The 17,128-nt window shown below is 41.1% G+C and overlaps 1 protein-coding gene across 4 annotated transcripts in view; it reads right to left on the bottom strand.

Annotated features, from left to right (window-relative positions):
- The window catches only part of csde1 (cold shock domain containing E1, RNA-binding), a 101,174-nt gene extending 85,190 nt beyond the window's left edge, over positions 1 to 15,984 (bottom strand). For all 4 annotated transcript variants that reach the window (XM_063043644.1, XM_063043645.1, XM_063043646.1 and 1 more), the window contains exons 1-2: positions 15,844 to 15,984; positions 7,366 to 7,714 (exon numbers count right to left, since the gene is read on the bottom strand). The gene's annotated coding sequence lies outside the window, so the exon portion shown is untranslated. The remainder of the gene's footprint in view (positions 1 to 7,365; positions 7,715 to 15,843) is intronic.
- Between the last annotated feature and the right edge of the window lie 1,144 nt (positions 15,985 to 17,128).

Raw genomic sequence — 17,128 nt, 5'->3', positions numbered from 1 at the left:
TTCACTGTCCAGATGTCCCAGGATTCAATGAAATGCTGTGGTCCTGTTATGATGGTAGACAAACTGGAGTAGATACAAGTCATTTATCGGGCAGTAGTTACTATGTTTCATCCCAACTTCTCTAAATACTTCATCAGTGGAAGCAAGTGCTGCTGGACAATAGTCATTAGGATAATCTTCTTGGGCACCAGTATAATTGAAGCAGGTGGGTAAATAAGACTGCTGAAGTGAGAGATTAAAGATAGCAGTGAGCACTCCAGTCAGTTGATCATCACAGATCTTCAATCATCAGCTGCTTTTCATGGGTTCACCATCATCTAGGAATCTCTCACGTTGCCCTCAGAGACTGAAATTACAAGGTCATCAGGGGCTGGGGGAGCTCCCTGTTTTGAGCGCATCTGGGAGTAAAACCTTGTTGTCACCCATGTTGCTTGGTTTCACTCTGTAGGAAGTGATGACATTCAAGCCCTGCCACAGCCATCAAGCATCTTTCAGTGATTCAAGTTTGGTCTAGAATTGCTACTTTGTATGCAAGATGGCTTTACATTGTACTTGGATTTTTTTTTTAAAAACTTGGTCATGAGGCTCAAATTCCACTGATCTGGCCCTCAGTAGATTGTGGATCTCAATTCATCTAGGGCTTCTGGGCGAGGAAGACTGAATAAAGTTGTTGAGAAGTACCTGTCTACGACTGATTTTATAAAGTCTGTGACAACTGTAGAATATTCGTTCAGATCCTCTGACAAGTCCATTCCAAAGACTTGGAACAATTTTATAACCACTCCTCTGCCTCCTACAACCACCTCTTTGTTGTCCTCATTTCTGGAGCATTACTCTTTAGTGCCTGCCTGTACGCAGGTAGGAGGAGGACAGCCAAGTGATCAGATTTCCTAAAATGAGGTCAAGGCAACGAATGGAAAGCATTCCTAATTGTGGTATAGCAGTGGTCAAGTATGCAATCTTTTCTACTGCACCCAAATCTAATCCATTTTCCCATCAGACATTGTATTGCTAATACCAGCGAAAACCTAAGCCAATTTTATTTCATAAAAGTTGCTGGTGAACGCAGCAGGCCAGGCAGCATCTCAAGGAAGAGGTGCAGTCGACATTTCAGGCCGAGACCCTTCGTCAGGACTAACTGAAGGAAGAGTGAGTAAGGGATTTGAAAGTTGGAGGGGGAGGGGGAGATCCAAAATGATAGGAGAAGACAGGAGGGGGAGGGATGGAGCCAAGAGCTGGACAGGTGATTGGCAAAAGGGGATATGAGAGGATCGTGGGACAGGACGTCCGGGAAGAAAGACAGCGGGGGGGGGGGGGGTCCCAAAGGATGGGCAAGGGGTATATTCAGAGGGACAGAGGGAGAAAAAGGAGAGTGAGAGAAAGAATGTGTGTATAAAAATAAGTAACAGATGGGGTACGAGGGGGAGGTGGGGCATTAGTGGAAGTTAGAGAAGTCGATGTTCATGCCATCAGGTTGGAGGCTACCCAGATGGAATATAAGGTGTTGTTCCTCCAACCTGAGTGTGGCTTCATCTTTACAGTAGAGGAGGCCGTGGATAGACATGTCAGAATGGGAATGGGATGTGGAATTAAAATGTGTGGCCACTGGGAGATCCTGCCTTCTCTGGCGGACAGAGCGTAGATGTTCAGCAAAGCGGTCTCCCAGTCTGCATCAGGTCTCGCCAATATATAAAAGGCCGCATCGGGAGCACCAGACGCAGTATATCACCCCAGCCGACTCACAGGTGAAGTGTTGCCTCACCTGGAAGGACTGTCTGGGGCCCTGAATGGTGGTAAGGGAGGAAGTATAAGGGCATGTGTAGCACACATTCTTTCTCTCACTCTCCTTTTTCTCCCTCTGTCCCTCTGAATATACCCCTTGCCCATCCTCTGGGTCCCCCCACCCCCTTGTCTTTCTTCCCAGACCTCCTGTCCCATGATCCTCTCGTATCCCTTTTGCCAATCACCTGTCCAGCTCTTGGCTCCATCCCTCCCCCTCCTGTCTTCTCCTATCATTTTGGATCTCCCCCTCCCCCTCCAACTTTCAAATCCCTTACTCACTCTTCCTTCAGTTAGTCCTGACGAAGGGTCTCGGCCTGAAATGTCGACTGCACTTCTTCCTAGAGATGCTGCCTGGCCTGCTGCATTCACCAGCAACTTTTATGTGTGTTGCTTGAATTTCCAGCATCTGCAGAATTCCTGTTGTTTCCAATTTTATTTCACTCTAACCAAGAGACAGCACTAACTGAAGCCTTAGCTGAGGCTTAATATTTAAAAACACCATTTTTAGAAAAGTAGTTTAATCCAATAGCTTGAATTAAGCAACCCCTATACAAACAAAATGCACAACTTTCAAGCATACTTAACTATTGGGTCATTTGAACACTACAGTGAATTTTATAGTACTAACTGTGGAACAAGTTACAAACCATATATAGCTTCAGAGGCCTGGATTCTACACCCACTAAAGTGTGCTTATTTCAAATTTGAACACCATGTTGAATGGGATACAAGATAGAAGGCGATAGTTCCCCTGTGGAATTGCTAAGGTTTTGATTGAGGGAAAGAGTGCAAGTGTAGGTTAGACTAACTGGAATCTTATATTATGCATAGAAACTTCTGCACACATACATAGGTCTCTTCGGATGGCCCAAGTTCCAACAAGCATTTTCCTCTACTGTACCCACACAGTGGCATCATAAAGGCCAAAGAAAATAAAAACTTCAAAATGAGTATAGGATCTGCCCGCAGTATCATCCTTATCAAAGTAGTCTTTAAGAACATGGGAGCAATTATAACAGGGAGCAAGATGAGGTATGATTTCCACCATTTTAAATCAAAAAGATTACTTTTGTGCACTGTAGGTTAACTCCATTCATCTGAAATGACACTGAAAAAGTGCTACAAATTAAAAATGCTCATGTTTTACTAGAAATGCAGATTTTGAAATCTTGGCTTGGTAAATAAGTGGAAAGTAGAAAACTTCACATGCACTCTCATGAATAATGGAAAGTTTAAATTTGTTGAACTATAGGGACCAGATGGAGAGACCAGTACATGGTACAAAGTTAAGTAACATTTACAAACGTACTACTCGCAAGATCAAGTTATGCAACTCCAGAAGGCCAGGAATGCTGCCGACTGAATAAGCCAGTTATCTCTGCCACTTCAAAGAGCAAAAAATCCAAGCCTTCCCATGAACAACCTCAAGTGCTTGCACCACTGGAAAAATTCCCTATCAAAGTAATTAAAAAATTCTGTATTAAAACTAACAGTGACAACAAGCCTCAGTCTGATGTACTGAAACATTAGAATGAGCTTTATTGTCACTGACATTTGTGAAATTTGTTTTATGGTAGTAGTACAGTGCAGTAAGGTCTCATGATCTGAAAGTAAATTACAAGTTACAATAAAAAAAATTAGTGTAAAAGGAATAGTGAGACAGTGTTCATGGATCACTCAGAAATCCTACTCAATTAACAAATAATTAAATCTGAAAGATCAAGAAATGTAGGACACCAAAAAACTACTACTATTCACAATGAACACAATGGTACCAGAAGTATTTAAAAGGTGATGAAATTTACAACACCCAATAAGTTTTTGAAAACAGAACTGAATCTTACACTAGGCATTCCAATTATCTACACCCATTCCCTACAAGTCTTCTTTTCCCTTCAAATATGCCAATGCTGCAAGCATCAACAGGACATTGCCAGCATATGAGCATCTAACTTGTAGTTTCAAGAAAAGGTCTGTGAATTCTTTGCAATAACCTGGCTTTCTACATTAATTACTCATAAATTGTGGTCCGATCATCTAAGTCACAATAATGGACAAATCCATCTGCCTAAACTAACAACACACAAACTCGTACTTCTCGTCAATACTGAGTACACCATTTAAATAGTCAGTCTAGGCTCAAAAAAGTATATGAACCTCAGGGATAATGCCCTCTACAAAAGCCATTTGGAGTCAGGTGTTCCAATAAATGAGATGAGATGAGGTGTGGGTTGTAGAGGTGCCCTGTCCTATAAAAGCAATGTCAGGTTACTGATAGAGCTTGCTTTTCCAGAAACTGTTTATGTACAACATGTCTCAATTAAAACAACTTTCACAGGTCCTCAGAATTGTGAAGATGCATGAAGCTGGAAAAGGCTATAAAGCCTTTTCTAAAGACCTGAATATTCATCAGTCCTTGGTGAGAAATTATCTACAAATGGAGGAAATTCAGTACTGTTGCTATTCTCCCTAGGAGTGGGCGTCCTGCAAAGATCACGCCAAGAGCACAACATGCAATGCTGAAGGAAGTGAAGAAGATCCCAAAGGTAACAGAAAAAAGTGCAGAAATCTCTAGTAACTGCTAAAGTCTCTGTTCATGTGTCCAATAAGAAAACACTGAACAAGAACGGTGTTCATGGAAGGACACCATGGAGGAAACCACCGCTCCCCAAAAAAAAAACAATGTGGAACATCTCAAGTTTGCAAAGACCACCTGGATGTTCCACAACAATTCTGGGACAATACTCAGTGGACAGATGAGATTAAAGTTGAACTTTTTGGCAGAAATGCACACTGCTACATTTGGAGGGAAATGGGCACTGCACACCAACATCAAAACCTCACCCCCAACTATGAAGCATGGTGGAAGGAAGATTATGGTTTGGGGCTGCTTTACTGCCTCAGGGCCTGGGCTGGGAACAATTAATTCAAAATTGTATCAAGCCATTTTACAGGAGAATGTCAGGGTAGCAGTCCATCACCTGAAGCTCATTAGAGGTTAGATAATGCAACTAGACAATGATTTGAAACACAAGTAAATCAACAACAGAATGGGTTAAAAAGAAAATTCATGATTTGGAATGGCCAAGTCAGAATCCACACCTTAACCCAGTTAGGATGCTGTGGCATGACCTGAAAGAGAGTCAACGTATCCCAGAAATATTGATGAACTAAAACAGATTTGCATGGAGGAATAGTTTAAAATTCCTCCTCACTGTTGTACAAGTTTGATCAGCAGCTACAGGAAATATTTGGCGGAGGTTATTGCTGCCACAGGTTTTACCGGTTACTAAATCAAGGGTTCTCACACTTTTTCCAGCTTAGACTGAATGATTGAACAATGTGCTTAATAAAGACATGAAAAGAATAATTGGTCATGCCAGAATAATTGTGTTATTGTGATTAGTTAAGGCAGATTGCGTTTGTTCATTACTGTGACTTAGATGAAGATCAGACCACATTTAGTAATTAATGCAGAAAACTAAGTTACTGCAAAGGGCTCAAACTTTTTCTTGCAACTGTATGTATTGCCACACATATGCTGAGCATTTGGGAGGCAGTGGTATTGATTTGTCTTCTACAGGTATCTTATACCACTTGAAAACTCACTTCATGGCTGTACCTCCAACTTGCAAATGACGAGTTACAAACAGAACACTGCCTTAACGTAGGGATGAAGTGCAATAGGATTTTAAACACATCATACTGCATTATTCGGAATGCAAGAGAATTAGGAATGAGAACCCCCAACAAAATGCAGAGGAAGTCACTTATACTGCTAAAACATAGCAACATAGTTTGTAATCAATGTTACCTATTGTAATATTTATCTTGCTTTACCTTCGGCCAAATCTTAATGCCCACTGAGCAAATATGCAGGAAGACTTGCATGTTAAAAAATGCTTTTTTACACAATGGACAGAAGTATTGCCAATTTTGAAAGTTCCCAGCAGCATGACAATAGAAAATACTCTTTTCAAAAAGTAAATTTAGCTGGCAGAAACTCCTGCCATTGTACCATTTTATCTGCCATGAGATAGAAGTTCAAGAACACAGCCAAAAGAACTCAAACTTGACTAGAATTTTTCAATATTCATATTAACTGAATCAATAGTCATGACAACGAATGCTCATAATTGCACTATTACATGCTAGTAGCAACTGAATTTTAGCACTGAATGATTCAAACCAAAGAAAGTTTGAGTTTGTATTCAAGCTTTTCTATGCTGTGTTAGAACTAAATTTGGGGAATATAATTTTTCATGGCATTAGCAGAGCAAACTTAAAATGGTAACCTGGTGGCTTACACAATCTGCTAACTGATTAATGTCAAGAGTCTATGAATATCTCAAAATTTCAATAACTGCCGATCACCAATGAGATCTAAAACTGAATTAAATACTAACTGCAAAATGCAGTGAATTTGCAGTGTTCACCATCTTCACTGAACTGTTTATTGTTTCATCTCTCAGACTTACTTCCGAATTTCATCTAAGCACAAGTGCTTTGCCATTTCTTAAGGTGGATGAATATGCTTCTTGTTTACTGGTCAGCACTCAAATTGCTGGAACTTTTACTAAAACCCCTGCAATGGAAGTGGTAGAGGGGATATGAAAGATGCCCCAGAGTTAAGTAGGAAGGGAATGACTAAGGGGAAGCAGGACAGAGGTATGAAGTTCAACGGAGCAAGAACAAGTGGAAAACAATGTGTCTACATGGCTGTCCTGTGTGGATCTAGATTTAAGTTAACTGTTAGAAGGTTTAGAGAATCATGAAAAGAAATTTACTCAACATTGAATGGGGTCATGGCTGCTCAAGGTTAGAGGAGCAGAAAACAGATTTAGAAAGTCTCTAAATGAAGACGTAAAGAACAACAACCAGCAGGTATATGAACCAGGAGTTGGATAATGGGATTAACCCAAAATTCATTTCTAGCCATCATGAATGCAGGCCAAACAGTCTACTCTTCTGCCTTTATTTTCTGTGAATTTTTGAAAACTACCAGTTTTGAGAACAGATTGCTTACAAGCTAGAAACAGATCATACAAAATGAGCCGATCAACTCCATCATTCATTCTATTGAGATTACATGTTGGACATCTGATGTCAACAATGAAGTTTATTGCCATTGATATTGACTTTGCATAATTGAGAATGAGTAAGCTGCGAACATCACATGATTATTAGGTCAATGATACAAAGTTGATTAGTCTTGTCAACTAGCAAGTTCATTGATGGCAAACTTAGCCAATTGCGTCTATTTCGTTGAAGATCAGTCTTTAAAAAGGGCAGGTGCAGTTCAAATAAATACTCACATGGACTAATACCCGCTTTCAAATGAGTCCTCACATTTTCCTCAATTACTGGCAATACCCTTAATTCCATTAAATGTCCACCTTTGACCCATCAATGCCTTAATTACAGGAACATAAAAATTACAGGAAAACCCAAGATAAAATGGTCTCAGTAAAAACGTTTCTCTATATTGTAAATTGATTTAACCAACCCGCCCCCCCCAACCATGATACAAACATTTCAAACTAGACTTGCTTACCGTCAAGTTAAAATCAGTGGATAACATACCTTGAAATGTTGAATATTGCACTTTCACTGCCGTCTAATCTGTTTATCGCACGCTCGAAGTTTACAAATGCTGGGTGGACAGAGACAGGATCTACTAAGCTAGCAGAGAATTCCTATTCTTGCTGCACTAGAGAGCATCCCAGGACAGCAACAAGAAGTGTAGAAGGTCTAGCAGCGGTGGGAAGTGCTCTTTGTAGGCTGTTGAGTAGGCACAAACTTCGGTTTCAGATCAAGCTTTCTTTAGCTGCAGTTTGCTCTTTGGTTGTTTCAGCTTATTTTTATTTGTCAACGTGATCTGAACTTGAAGCAGCAGTTTCAGATGGTAAATTCAGTTCTATTTCACTTCATACTGGAAAGATAATAAAATCAATGTTAAATTGATAAACAAAAAGCAGAAGCACTCAGTGTTAAACAGCATCCATAAAGGAAGAATCAGATTCAACATCTTGGTTCAAGGAACCTTTGCAGATTTAATAATGTTTGTCCCCAGTTGTCAATTGCCAACACAAAATGTTCTCATTTAGAGACACAGCGTGGAATAGGCCTTGAACTGCACCACCAAGCAACCCCAGACAACCCCCCAATTTAATCAATCTATCGTGGGACAATTTACAATGATCAGTAAACCTATTGAATGGAATGTCTGGTCTGTGGTGGGAAACAGGAGCACCAGGAGAAAAGCCACACATTCCCCTGAGAGTGTACAAATTCCTTATGGATAACACCAGTATTGAACTCGGAACTCCGAGTCCCCAAGCTGTAATAGTGTCATGTGAACCACTACACCACCAAGGCACCCAATCAAAAACAAAGTTTGCAGGCAACTGAAACTACACCTGCTGTAAAGAACAAGAGCATTTTGCAGACTAACTGCATCTTGCACATCGGTAAGCAAAACTCAAACCTTTTGAAATTAAAATACTACATCTACTTAATTTTTATTGACTGTTCCAATCTCTTGCAATACCCAGGTTTGTATGGTGGCAAAATAAATTATAATCAGAAGTTAGCTTGATTTCTCCTCACGTGTATTGTCTTAATATCCATGAGACATCACATGGGTGAGGAAAGGAAGAACGGGGAAAAAGCTCATGGTCAGTGACTTCAATTGCATTGCATCTTCTTGCAGATGCTAAACAGGGACAGGATTACATTTCATTCCAATTCATCTCCCCCCAATTACAAATTTGCCAACACTTCTAAGATCACTTCTCGAAATTAGTAACTGGGTTAAAATACCAGAGGATAGTTAATGCAAGTAAATGGAGAGCAACTATCATGCTCCTGATCATGAAAATAAATAAATACTGGATGAACGAGGAAACTAAAGCTCTTCTCCTAAAATGCAAAACATTTAAACTGAAATCATTGAAAAAACAAAATAAAAATTCTTCCAATTCAACACCATGATGAGTTCAAAAGCATTGTGGAATTAATTACAATAGCAATAGCAAGGAATAGCAAGGGTGTCTTGTCTGTTCTCCTAAAAGAGGATTATAGTTTAATCTTACACAGCTATACCTTTGCAGTTGCTCCCTCTCCCAAATACTAATCCAATTTGTAAGTCATGATCCTGTCCAGATGTTAACCATGTACTGCCCCATGCCCTGTATGGTTCTTAAGACTAGAGCTAAAATTAAGAAAATTAGGATGTTTTTGTTTATTAACTATATTGCACTGTTTGGAATGAAATTTCATCCAGCCATAAATCTGCCCTTTCCACCACCCTATATTCTTAAGACTAAGTACTCTGCAAAGTCGTGTATAATCCAAGCCACACCACCACTGATCCGCCATTCAATCATGGGCTGCTCCAATTCTTCCAGTCAACCCACTCCCCTGCCTTCTCCCCATGCCCTTTGATGCCCTGGCTAATCAAGAACCAATCTATTTCTGCCTTAAATGCATCCAATGACTTGGTCTCCACAGCCGCTCATGGCAACAAATCCCACAGATTCACTACCTTCTGACTAAAGTAATTTCTCTGCATCTGTTTTAAATAGACATCCTTCAATCCTGAAGTCATGCCCTCTTGTCCTAGACTCCCCTACCATGGGAAATAACTGCCATATCTAATCCGTTCAAGCCTTTTAACATTTGGAATGTGTCTATGAGATCCCCCCTCATTCTCCTGAACTCCAAGGAATACAGCCCAAGAGCTACCAGACATTCCTCATACAGTAAACCTTTCATTCTTGGAATCATTCTCGCGAATCTTCTCTGTACCCTCTCCAATGTCAGTACATCGTTTCTAAAATAAGCAGCCCAAAACTGAACACTAAGTGTGGTCTCATGACTGCCTTATTTATAGAGTCTCAACATCACAACCCTGCTCTTATATTCTATACCTCTAGGAATGAATGCCAACATTGCATTTGCCTTCTTCACCACTGACTCAACCTGGAGGTTAACCTTTAGGGTATCCTGCACTAGAACTCCCAAGTCCCTTTGCATCTCTGCATTTTGAATTCTCTCCCCATCTAAATAATAATCTACCTGTTTCTTTCTTCCACCAAAGTGCATGACCATACACTTTCCAACATTGTATTTCATTTGCCACTTCTTTGTCCATTCCCCTAAACTATCTAAGTCACTCTGCAGGCTCTGTTTCCTTCTGTTCTTTTAAAAGATCTGAAATGCTAATATAGTCCCATTCTAAGGAATTATAATTCCTTCACTACATATCAACTGCTCTTATGTTTATCAAGGTTCAGTTTTTACCCAAGTTCCAGCATCTGCAAAATTGATTCAATAAACTTTATAAATTGGAATGTACAATAGAATTTCCTGAAGAACAGGTGAAAAATTCAGTGGTTGGAACATTACAATGGGATTATCACTTGAACCTGAAAGACAAGACAGTACATTTCTGGAACTATACATCAACAAGACAGAAATTAATCTAGTCAATCTTCTTCATATTATTGTAAAAGGAAATTCACAACCTCCAGTCTAAGTGACAAAGTAAACACAATTTCCCTCCCTTAAGTTACAAAAAAAAATGCAACAGTCTGTCTAATACAGTTTGTTCCTTTACTGGTTCCATACTTGACACATCCTGCCCACTAAATGAAAAGCAGTTTTAGTCAATATTGACTTTCTCCAGAAACTAAACCAGCTATTCCACAAGTTTGACTGGGTGTCATTGGAACATGGCATGAAGGATCACTAGACTACAGAAGCCAACAAATGCAGAGTCTCGATTTAGACTGCATCCCAGTTGAGTTCAGTCATAATAAATTAATCCTAGGCTTCCTTCTGTTCATGTTTATCAACAATCTGCCATATATTTGCAAATGCCATAACCATACAAGAAAACAGATTGCCATGGATTTGAGAAAGGGAAGCCATGATTCGCAAAAACCCATTTGGGCAGCAATTTTAATTCTGCAAATCCATTTAGCAACAAACAGGTTAATTTAAAGTGGATAACGAGTCAGACTGAAAAATGATCACTGACCACTCAGGCAGGTTTAAATGGAGTATCAGGCAAGTAAAGCCAACCGGAGCAGGCTTGGCCTGCAGTGCAAAGATCAGGAAGAGAAGTCAGATGAGATTTACTAGTGGTCAAAATGATGTATCCCTTAAAGCAGTTCCACTTCTGGCCATGTCCAGGTTGAAGGAGTACAAGTATAACCAGGTCATAAATCATATCCGAACTTGCAGGCAGACACCAGTGAAGGATAATGGGAGTAACCTAAAGTGCTTCAAGGAAATATTAATTCACTTGGCCTACTCATTTCAGTAAACTAATGTTCTTTGCTTTCAGTGTCAAAATGGTGGTGCAAAACTTTATTGAGTACATGGTATAATTCTAGTGACCAATATTATTTCATGATGGAAACCATGGTATTAGAGAAAATATTATTAACAAACTGCAAGAGCCAGATAATAAGCCAGGAGATTCAAATACTATCTGTATTTTCTTAATGTAATGCAAATTAAAAATTAGTTTCAATTTTGATTCTTGGGAAAACTGCTGAGTATCAGCATCATAAATCACATTACTAGAATGAATTACCCCAGTTTATCATTGGGATGTAAACGTAACTTTGCTGGATCAAATAACGACAGCACAAAAAGATCATTACTTATCTTTTCACCTGTTTACTTCTTCGAGCTCAGCCGGCGAGTGAACTTGGACCCGACATCAGGGAGAGACCCTTTCTCATCTCCCCGGCGGTTCTACAAGTTCACTGCCCGATGTCAGAACTGTCAGAAGTTATAAGGCCACCGATACAAAAGAACAATCAGTTTGATAACTATTCCAGCCAAGTCAATGGACTAGTGATACAGAGAACAATCGGTTGATAACTATTCTGGCCAAGTCAATGGACTAGTGATACAGAGAACAATCGGTTTGATAACTATTCTGGCCAAGTCAGTGGACTATTGATACAAAAGTACAATCAGTTTGATAAACATTCCAGCCACCTTAATTAAAGAAAGGAATGTCCTACCTGGTTTGCTGGAGCCAAAACTTAATGACAAAGATAAGAACATCTGTCAAATTTGTGCTTTAATTAAGAAAGGAATGTTGTCTAATTTCCATCAGGTACTGCTTTTTGTCAAAATCAAAAGGTGTGAGAAGCCCAGAGACATCTGATGTAGATCTGAGTGAACTTCAATCATCTTGCTCCAAAGAAGGCAGCTCTGAGACATTATTCAAACACACTGCAGTCACAGACATAGTCAGTACTGAACCCATTGTTTACAGGGATCTGAGAATCCCCCATTCCCTTAAACTTTATCAGGGAGACACACTCAAGGTGCCAAGCTGAGTCTCTACACTACCCAAAATTCTATAAACCAAAAAATACAAACCCAATATCCTTAAGTTTGTTCTCCAGTTCATGTTCAAAATGTTATGACAACTGAGTTTGTGCATAGATTTTAATTGGCACTTGTTAAATTGGATTTCTAACAATTATGATAAAAAAAACAAATTCAACATCAATGCCACACCTTCAAAATTTACCCAAAGTTCTATCAAAGGATAGAACAAGCCATAATTTGAATGATTTCTACAATGACAATACTCCAGCACAAGATTAAATACCCAGAATGCAGGAAAGGTTGTCAATAATCAAGGATGACATTATAAAAGGTGGCATGCAACAAGTGAGAAAAAGAATGGTATGTGAAGTAAAATTTCTGAAATTCAGTAATTTGTGATCTTACAATTATAACAAACCAGGTTAGTACTTTCTAAACAAATAGCTTTCCAAATTTGATATTAAAAGTATATTGGAAATAGTGTGTGGAGCTGGAGATGCAGAAATAGGGAGGGGCATGGCAGTGTTGGAGGTTGACAATCAAGGTGAAAAGTTTTGAGAAATTGCAATAGCCTCCACACAAACTGTAGCAAGATCACAGTGGCTTGATGGGCAATTCGCTGAATGATACAGATATCCCCAAAACTACTGGCCTTAAAAGAAGCCTAAATGCATCACAGCAGCTAGCAATTTAAATTCAATTTCCAAATAAACACTGAATAAAAACTAGTTAGACAATGATTAAACAAGATAGCCTTTTCAAAAATATACGTTACTCACATTTCAACTCAAGGCATCATTGCCTTTTAACTGCTCGCAAGTGATCTCAAGCCATGAGCTCAGGGAGCCAAAGAGTAAATACATTTGATCTTAGAAGAGACACCCTACTGTACAACTGAACAATGAAACAAAAACTGAACTCTGTTACCAATGCACAAATGAACTCTACCAGAAGATTTGCTGGTTCTCAGATCTAGTTGCCTTCTCACAAGCGTCTTTAAATCAAGGAGGGAGAGAACCACACAGCTCTTCAAATCTGCCCTGCCATTCAATATGGGTGAACTATGCTAACCTCCAGTTCATCACAATCCCAAAATGCTTGAACTTTCAAATATTTATCCCTCTCCACCTTAAATTTATTGAATGATCTGACTTCCACCACCCTTGGGGGTGTGGGAGGAGGGAATTCAGGAGACTTACTAAACATGTCGTTTTTAAAAGAATGTCCTTTTGTTCAACACTCCACATAGTAGAAACATCTCAACATTTATCCAATCAAGCCCCCTTGGAATCTTGTATGCTTCAAGAATATCTCCCATTTCAAAAGAAACAAATCCAAACTGTACCACTTTGATAATAGAACAACATAATTTAGGGCAGTCTGTTTGGATAGCATAATGCTTTTACAGTGCCAGTAACAGTTCAATCCTGCTTCTGTCTATAAGGGGTTTGTATGCTCTTCCTGTGACCAGGTACTTTTCCTCCCATATCCCAAAGATGTACAGGTCAGTAGGTTAATTCGTCACATCGGACTGGAAGGGCCTATTACTGTGCTGCATCAGCAAACCATAAATCCTTAGATCCCAGGAATCAGACCACCAGTGAATCCCTTTAAGCAAAATGGCAATCCTACCAACACAATACCTGTTAAACCAGACACAGGGATAAAGTACACACCCCAATCAGATATACAAATCTTAATCACCATTTATAAATTCAGACAACATTGGTGAAATGTCAGATGGCAATACAGGAGGGAAATCAGCTGGTTGAGTGGTCTTGCATCAAGGACCCTGCACTCAACATAAGACTCGGATTGATTGCAGATTACAGAAAATCACACTAGTCCTCCTCAAAGGGTCAGCATCTCTGTCTGGGCCTCAGACATGAACAAGGTATGGCAGTAGCTCTACTTTGAAGAATGAGGGGATTTGGTATGTCGAAGACATTTGTATTTTTCTCTAAGGTGTAATGTGGACAGCATTGGTTGCATCGCAGCCTGGTATACAGGCTCCAATGTACAGGAACACAAGGACTGGAGACAGCCAGTTCCATCATAGGGACATCCTTCCTACTTCAAGACAATGACTCCAGGCAGTATGATCATTAAGGACCCTCAGTATTTAGAACATGCCATCTTCCAATACTACTGTCCAGGGGCCACAAGACCCACACTCACTACAGGAACAGCTTCTTCCCCTGTGCCATCAGTTTCTAAATGGGCAATGGCCTTTACATCTTTGCCCTGTAATGGTGCTGCAAACAAACCACATATTAGGCAGTGATAATAAACCTTATTCTGATTATGCAATCTCGCCCTTTAAGCTGCTCCTTGTGTCCTAGACTGCCTACCCTTTAAAGCTATAGTCATTGTCCATCGTTGTCTGACGGTGACAGAAAATCTGTGCGGGAGAGTTCTTAAAGTGGGGTCTTCCTTAGTTACAGTGGATGATCATGATGTCTTCTGAACTTTGTCACACCCTTCCCTTTCCACGGAGCGTTGCCGGCAAGCCTTCCTGGATCTCACCGATCGCCCAGCCTTTCTAACTGATTACGTATACTAGGACAGGCTCGTCCTCATCTTACCAAGGTACAAGGCCGCGCCCCCCGCCCGCCCCCGCCCTCCCCACCCCGTCGAAGCGGTATACCGGGGTGTAGACACTGACGCCTGTGACCAGCTACTCAGCTCTCACCTGTGGCTCCAACTCAATGCTCATGAGCCCAACCTTATCGACGCTTGTTCGTTATGTGCTGTGTCAGCCTTTAGACATCTCAGCCATTTAAAAAATCCATCCTGCTTCCATCCTAGTATGCCCGTACTCATCAACAAAAAATTCTAAAATTTATCTTGGAAATTATTTATAGTTACAAGATAAATCATTCATGCACGTATTTGAATATTGTTCACATTTCAACAATTATAACTCTACGAAACCTTTCGTTATCAAACACATACGGCTCCAACGCTACCCAAACGTTTGCTCTGTACTTATCCCGAAAATGCATTAGAATGACGAATAACAAATCCAAAGCAACCGAATTAATCAGTTTTTCGGTGAAGCTGCGGCCCCGCTGGTCTGTTTACAGCCTACTAACAGGGTTGCGCAATACCACCTACTTGTGCATAGGATCAATGCCGAACGGAAAGGGGAAAAAGCAAGCGCCATGCACGATGGTATTTGTAGTCTAAACTCATGACCGAACGCCCACCAGCCCGGAAACGAAGACCGAGCAGCTGAAGTACAGGAAGTCCTGCCTCTTTGCCAGGACCCGATTGGTCCTCGGCTACATTTATCAACGTCAATCCATAAAAAGGGGCTCTCCACACACGTAAAGAAAATTTCATGGGGGGAGGGGTGGGGGCTTCCGACCGGACAAAATAACGTCTAAAGAAGCCAAATGAGCCCCCAGAGGGGGAGGGAACGGGCAGCGCCCAATGTATCCACCAGGACCACTCAGGGAGCGCTGTCAGCCACCAGCGCGGAGAAACATGACGAACAAAAACAGCAGGCGCTCCCCCACGGTGGCGCAGCTCCACCGGGCCGGGCCAGGCCGTGCTGGGCCGGAAAACCCTGCCACCACCCTCCGTCGGCCAAACACTCGCCGCTCCGTGCCGCATGTCGCTGGCCTTACCGCCTTCACGGCCAACGGTGTTGTGAAGAGGGGACGAACCGGCGGGAGCCGTTTATCCGCCACTACTCACCCCAACAGCAGAAGCACTCCAGCGCCGCCATAAGCAGCACGGCACATTACGTCGGAATAAATCAAAATCTCGCGATAGTGTCCGGGGGCCCCGGCCAAATCACGCGCGAGCCCGCGTGGGCCGCGGTCGCGGCTGGCTGGCGTGAGCGTGCCGTGCTCGTGTACGTGTACGTGTGTGTCCCGGGCGGGCCGCGGTCGCGGCTGGCTGGCGTGAGCGTACCATGCTCGTGTACGTGCGTGTCCCGGCCGGGGGTACTTCAGCATCGACTTTCCCTGCATTACCGGTTCCAAAGCTACAATTCAAGTGTATCTACATTTACAAACATCCCACTTATCATCTTCACCCTGTACAAAAGCTGAAAATGCTAGACAGCATGCATCTGTGGAGAGAGAGAGAGAAGCAGAGAGTTATTGCCAGGGCAGGATTAGTACGGCAGCTTATTAACTTGGTACCAGGAGGTCTTTCCTTCCAAGTGGATTCGTTTGTTCAGTTGGAGTGTCGTGATACAGTTTAGTCGTTCTCCACAAGTCGCTTTGAAGGTGGAGTACAAAATGACTTCGCATTGTTGTCGGTGGATTCTATATCCTGTAATGGGATATGATGCTGAAGTTACCAGTAAAAAGGGAAAGCTCCTTAGCCTTGGAACTGTTCAAACCAAAGCGTGTACATATCATTTAGGATAGGTTAATGTATAAAGAAGTGAAGCCTGGCTGTTAACCAATCCTCAAATTTCTAGTAGAACTCTGGTACAGGAGAGATTAGGCACACATTCCTCTTATGTTAGCTGTATACACTTAAAATTGCTATTTGATCAAATAACCTCTGGACACTTCTCCAGATGGACTTAAGTCAGAATCTGGTTTATTATAACTGGCATCTGTCGTGAAATTTGTTAACTTAGCAACAGCAGTTCAATGCAATACATAATACAGAAAAAAATATTATAATAATGATAAATAAGTAAATCAATTACAGTACATGTATATTGAATAGATTAAAAATTGTGTAAAAAGAAATAATATATATTAAAAAGTGAGGTAGTGTCCAAGAGTTCAATGTCCATTTAGGAATCGGATGACAGAGGGGAAGAAGCTGTTCCTGAATTGCTGAGTGTATGCCTTCTGGCTTCTGTATCTCCTTCCTGATGGTAACAGTGAGAAAAGGGCATGCCCTGGGTGCTGGAGGTCCTTAATAATGGACGATGCCCTTCTGAGACACCGCTCCTTGAAGATGTCCTGGGTCCTTTGTCGGCTAGTACCTAAGATGGAACTGACTAGATTTACGA

Source organism: Mobula hypostoma, chromosome 3, assembly GCF_963921235.1.
Source record: "Mobula hypostoma chromosome 3, sMobHyp1.1, whole genome shotgun sequence".
Lineage (NCBI taxonomy): Eukaryota > Metazoa > Chordata > Chondrichthyes > Myliobatiformes > Myliobatidae > Mobula > Mobula hypostoma.
Note: the sequence above shows the minus strand (reverse complement) of the source record. Positions and strands in the feature narration are given on the sequence as shown.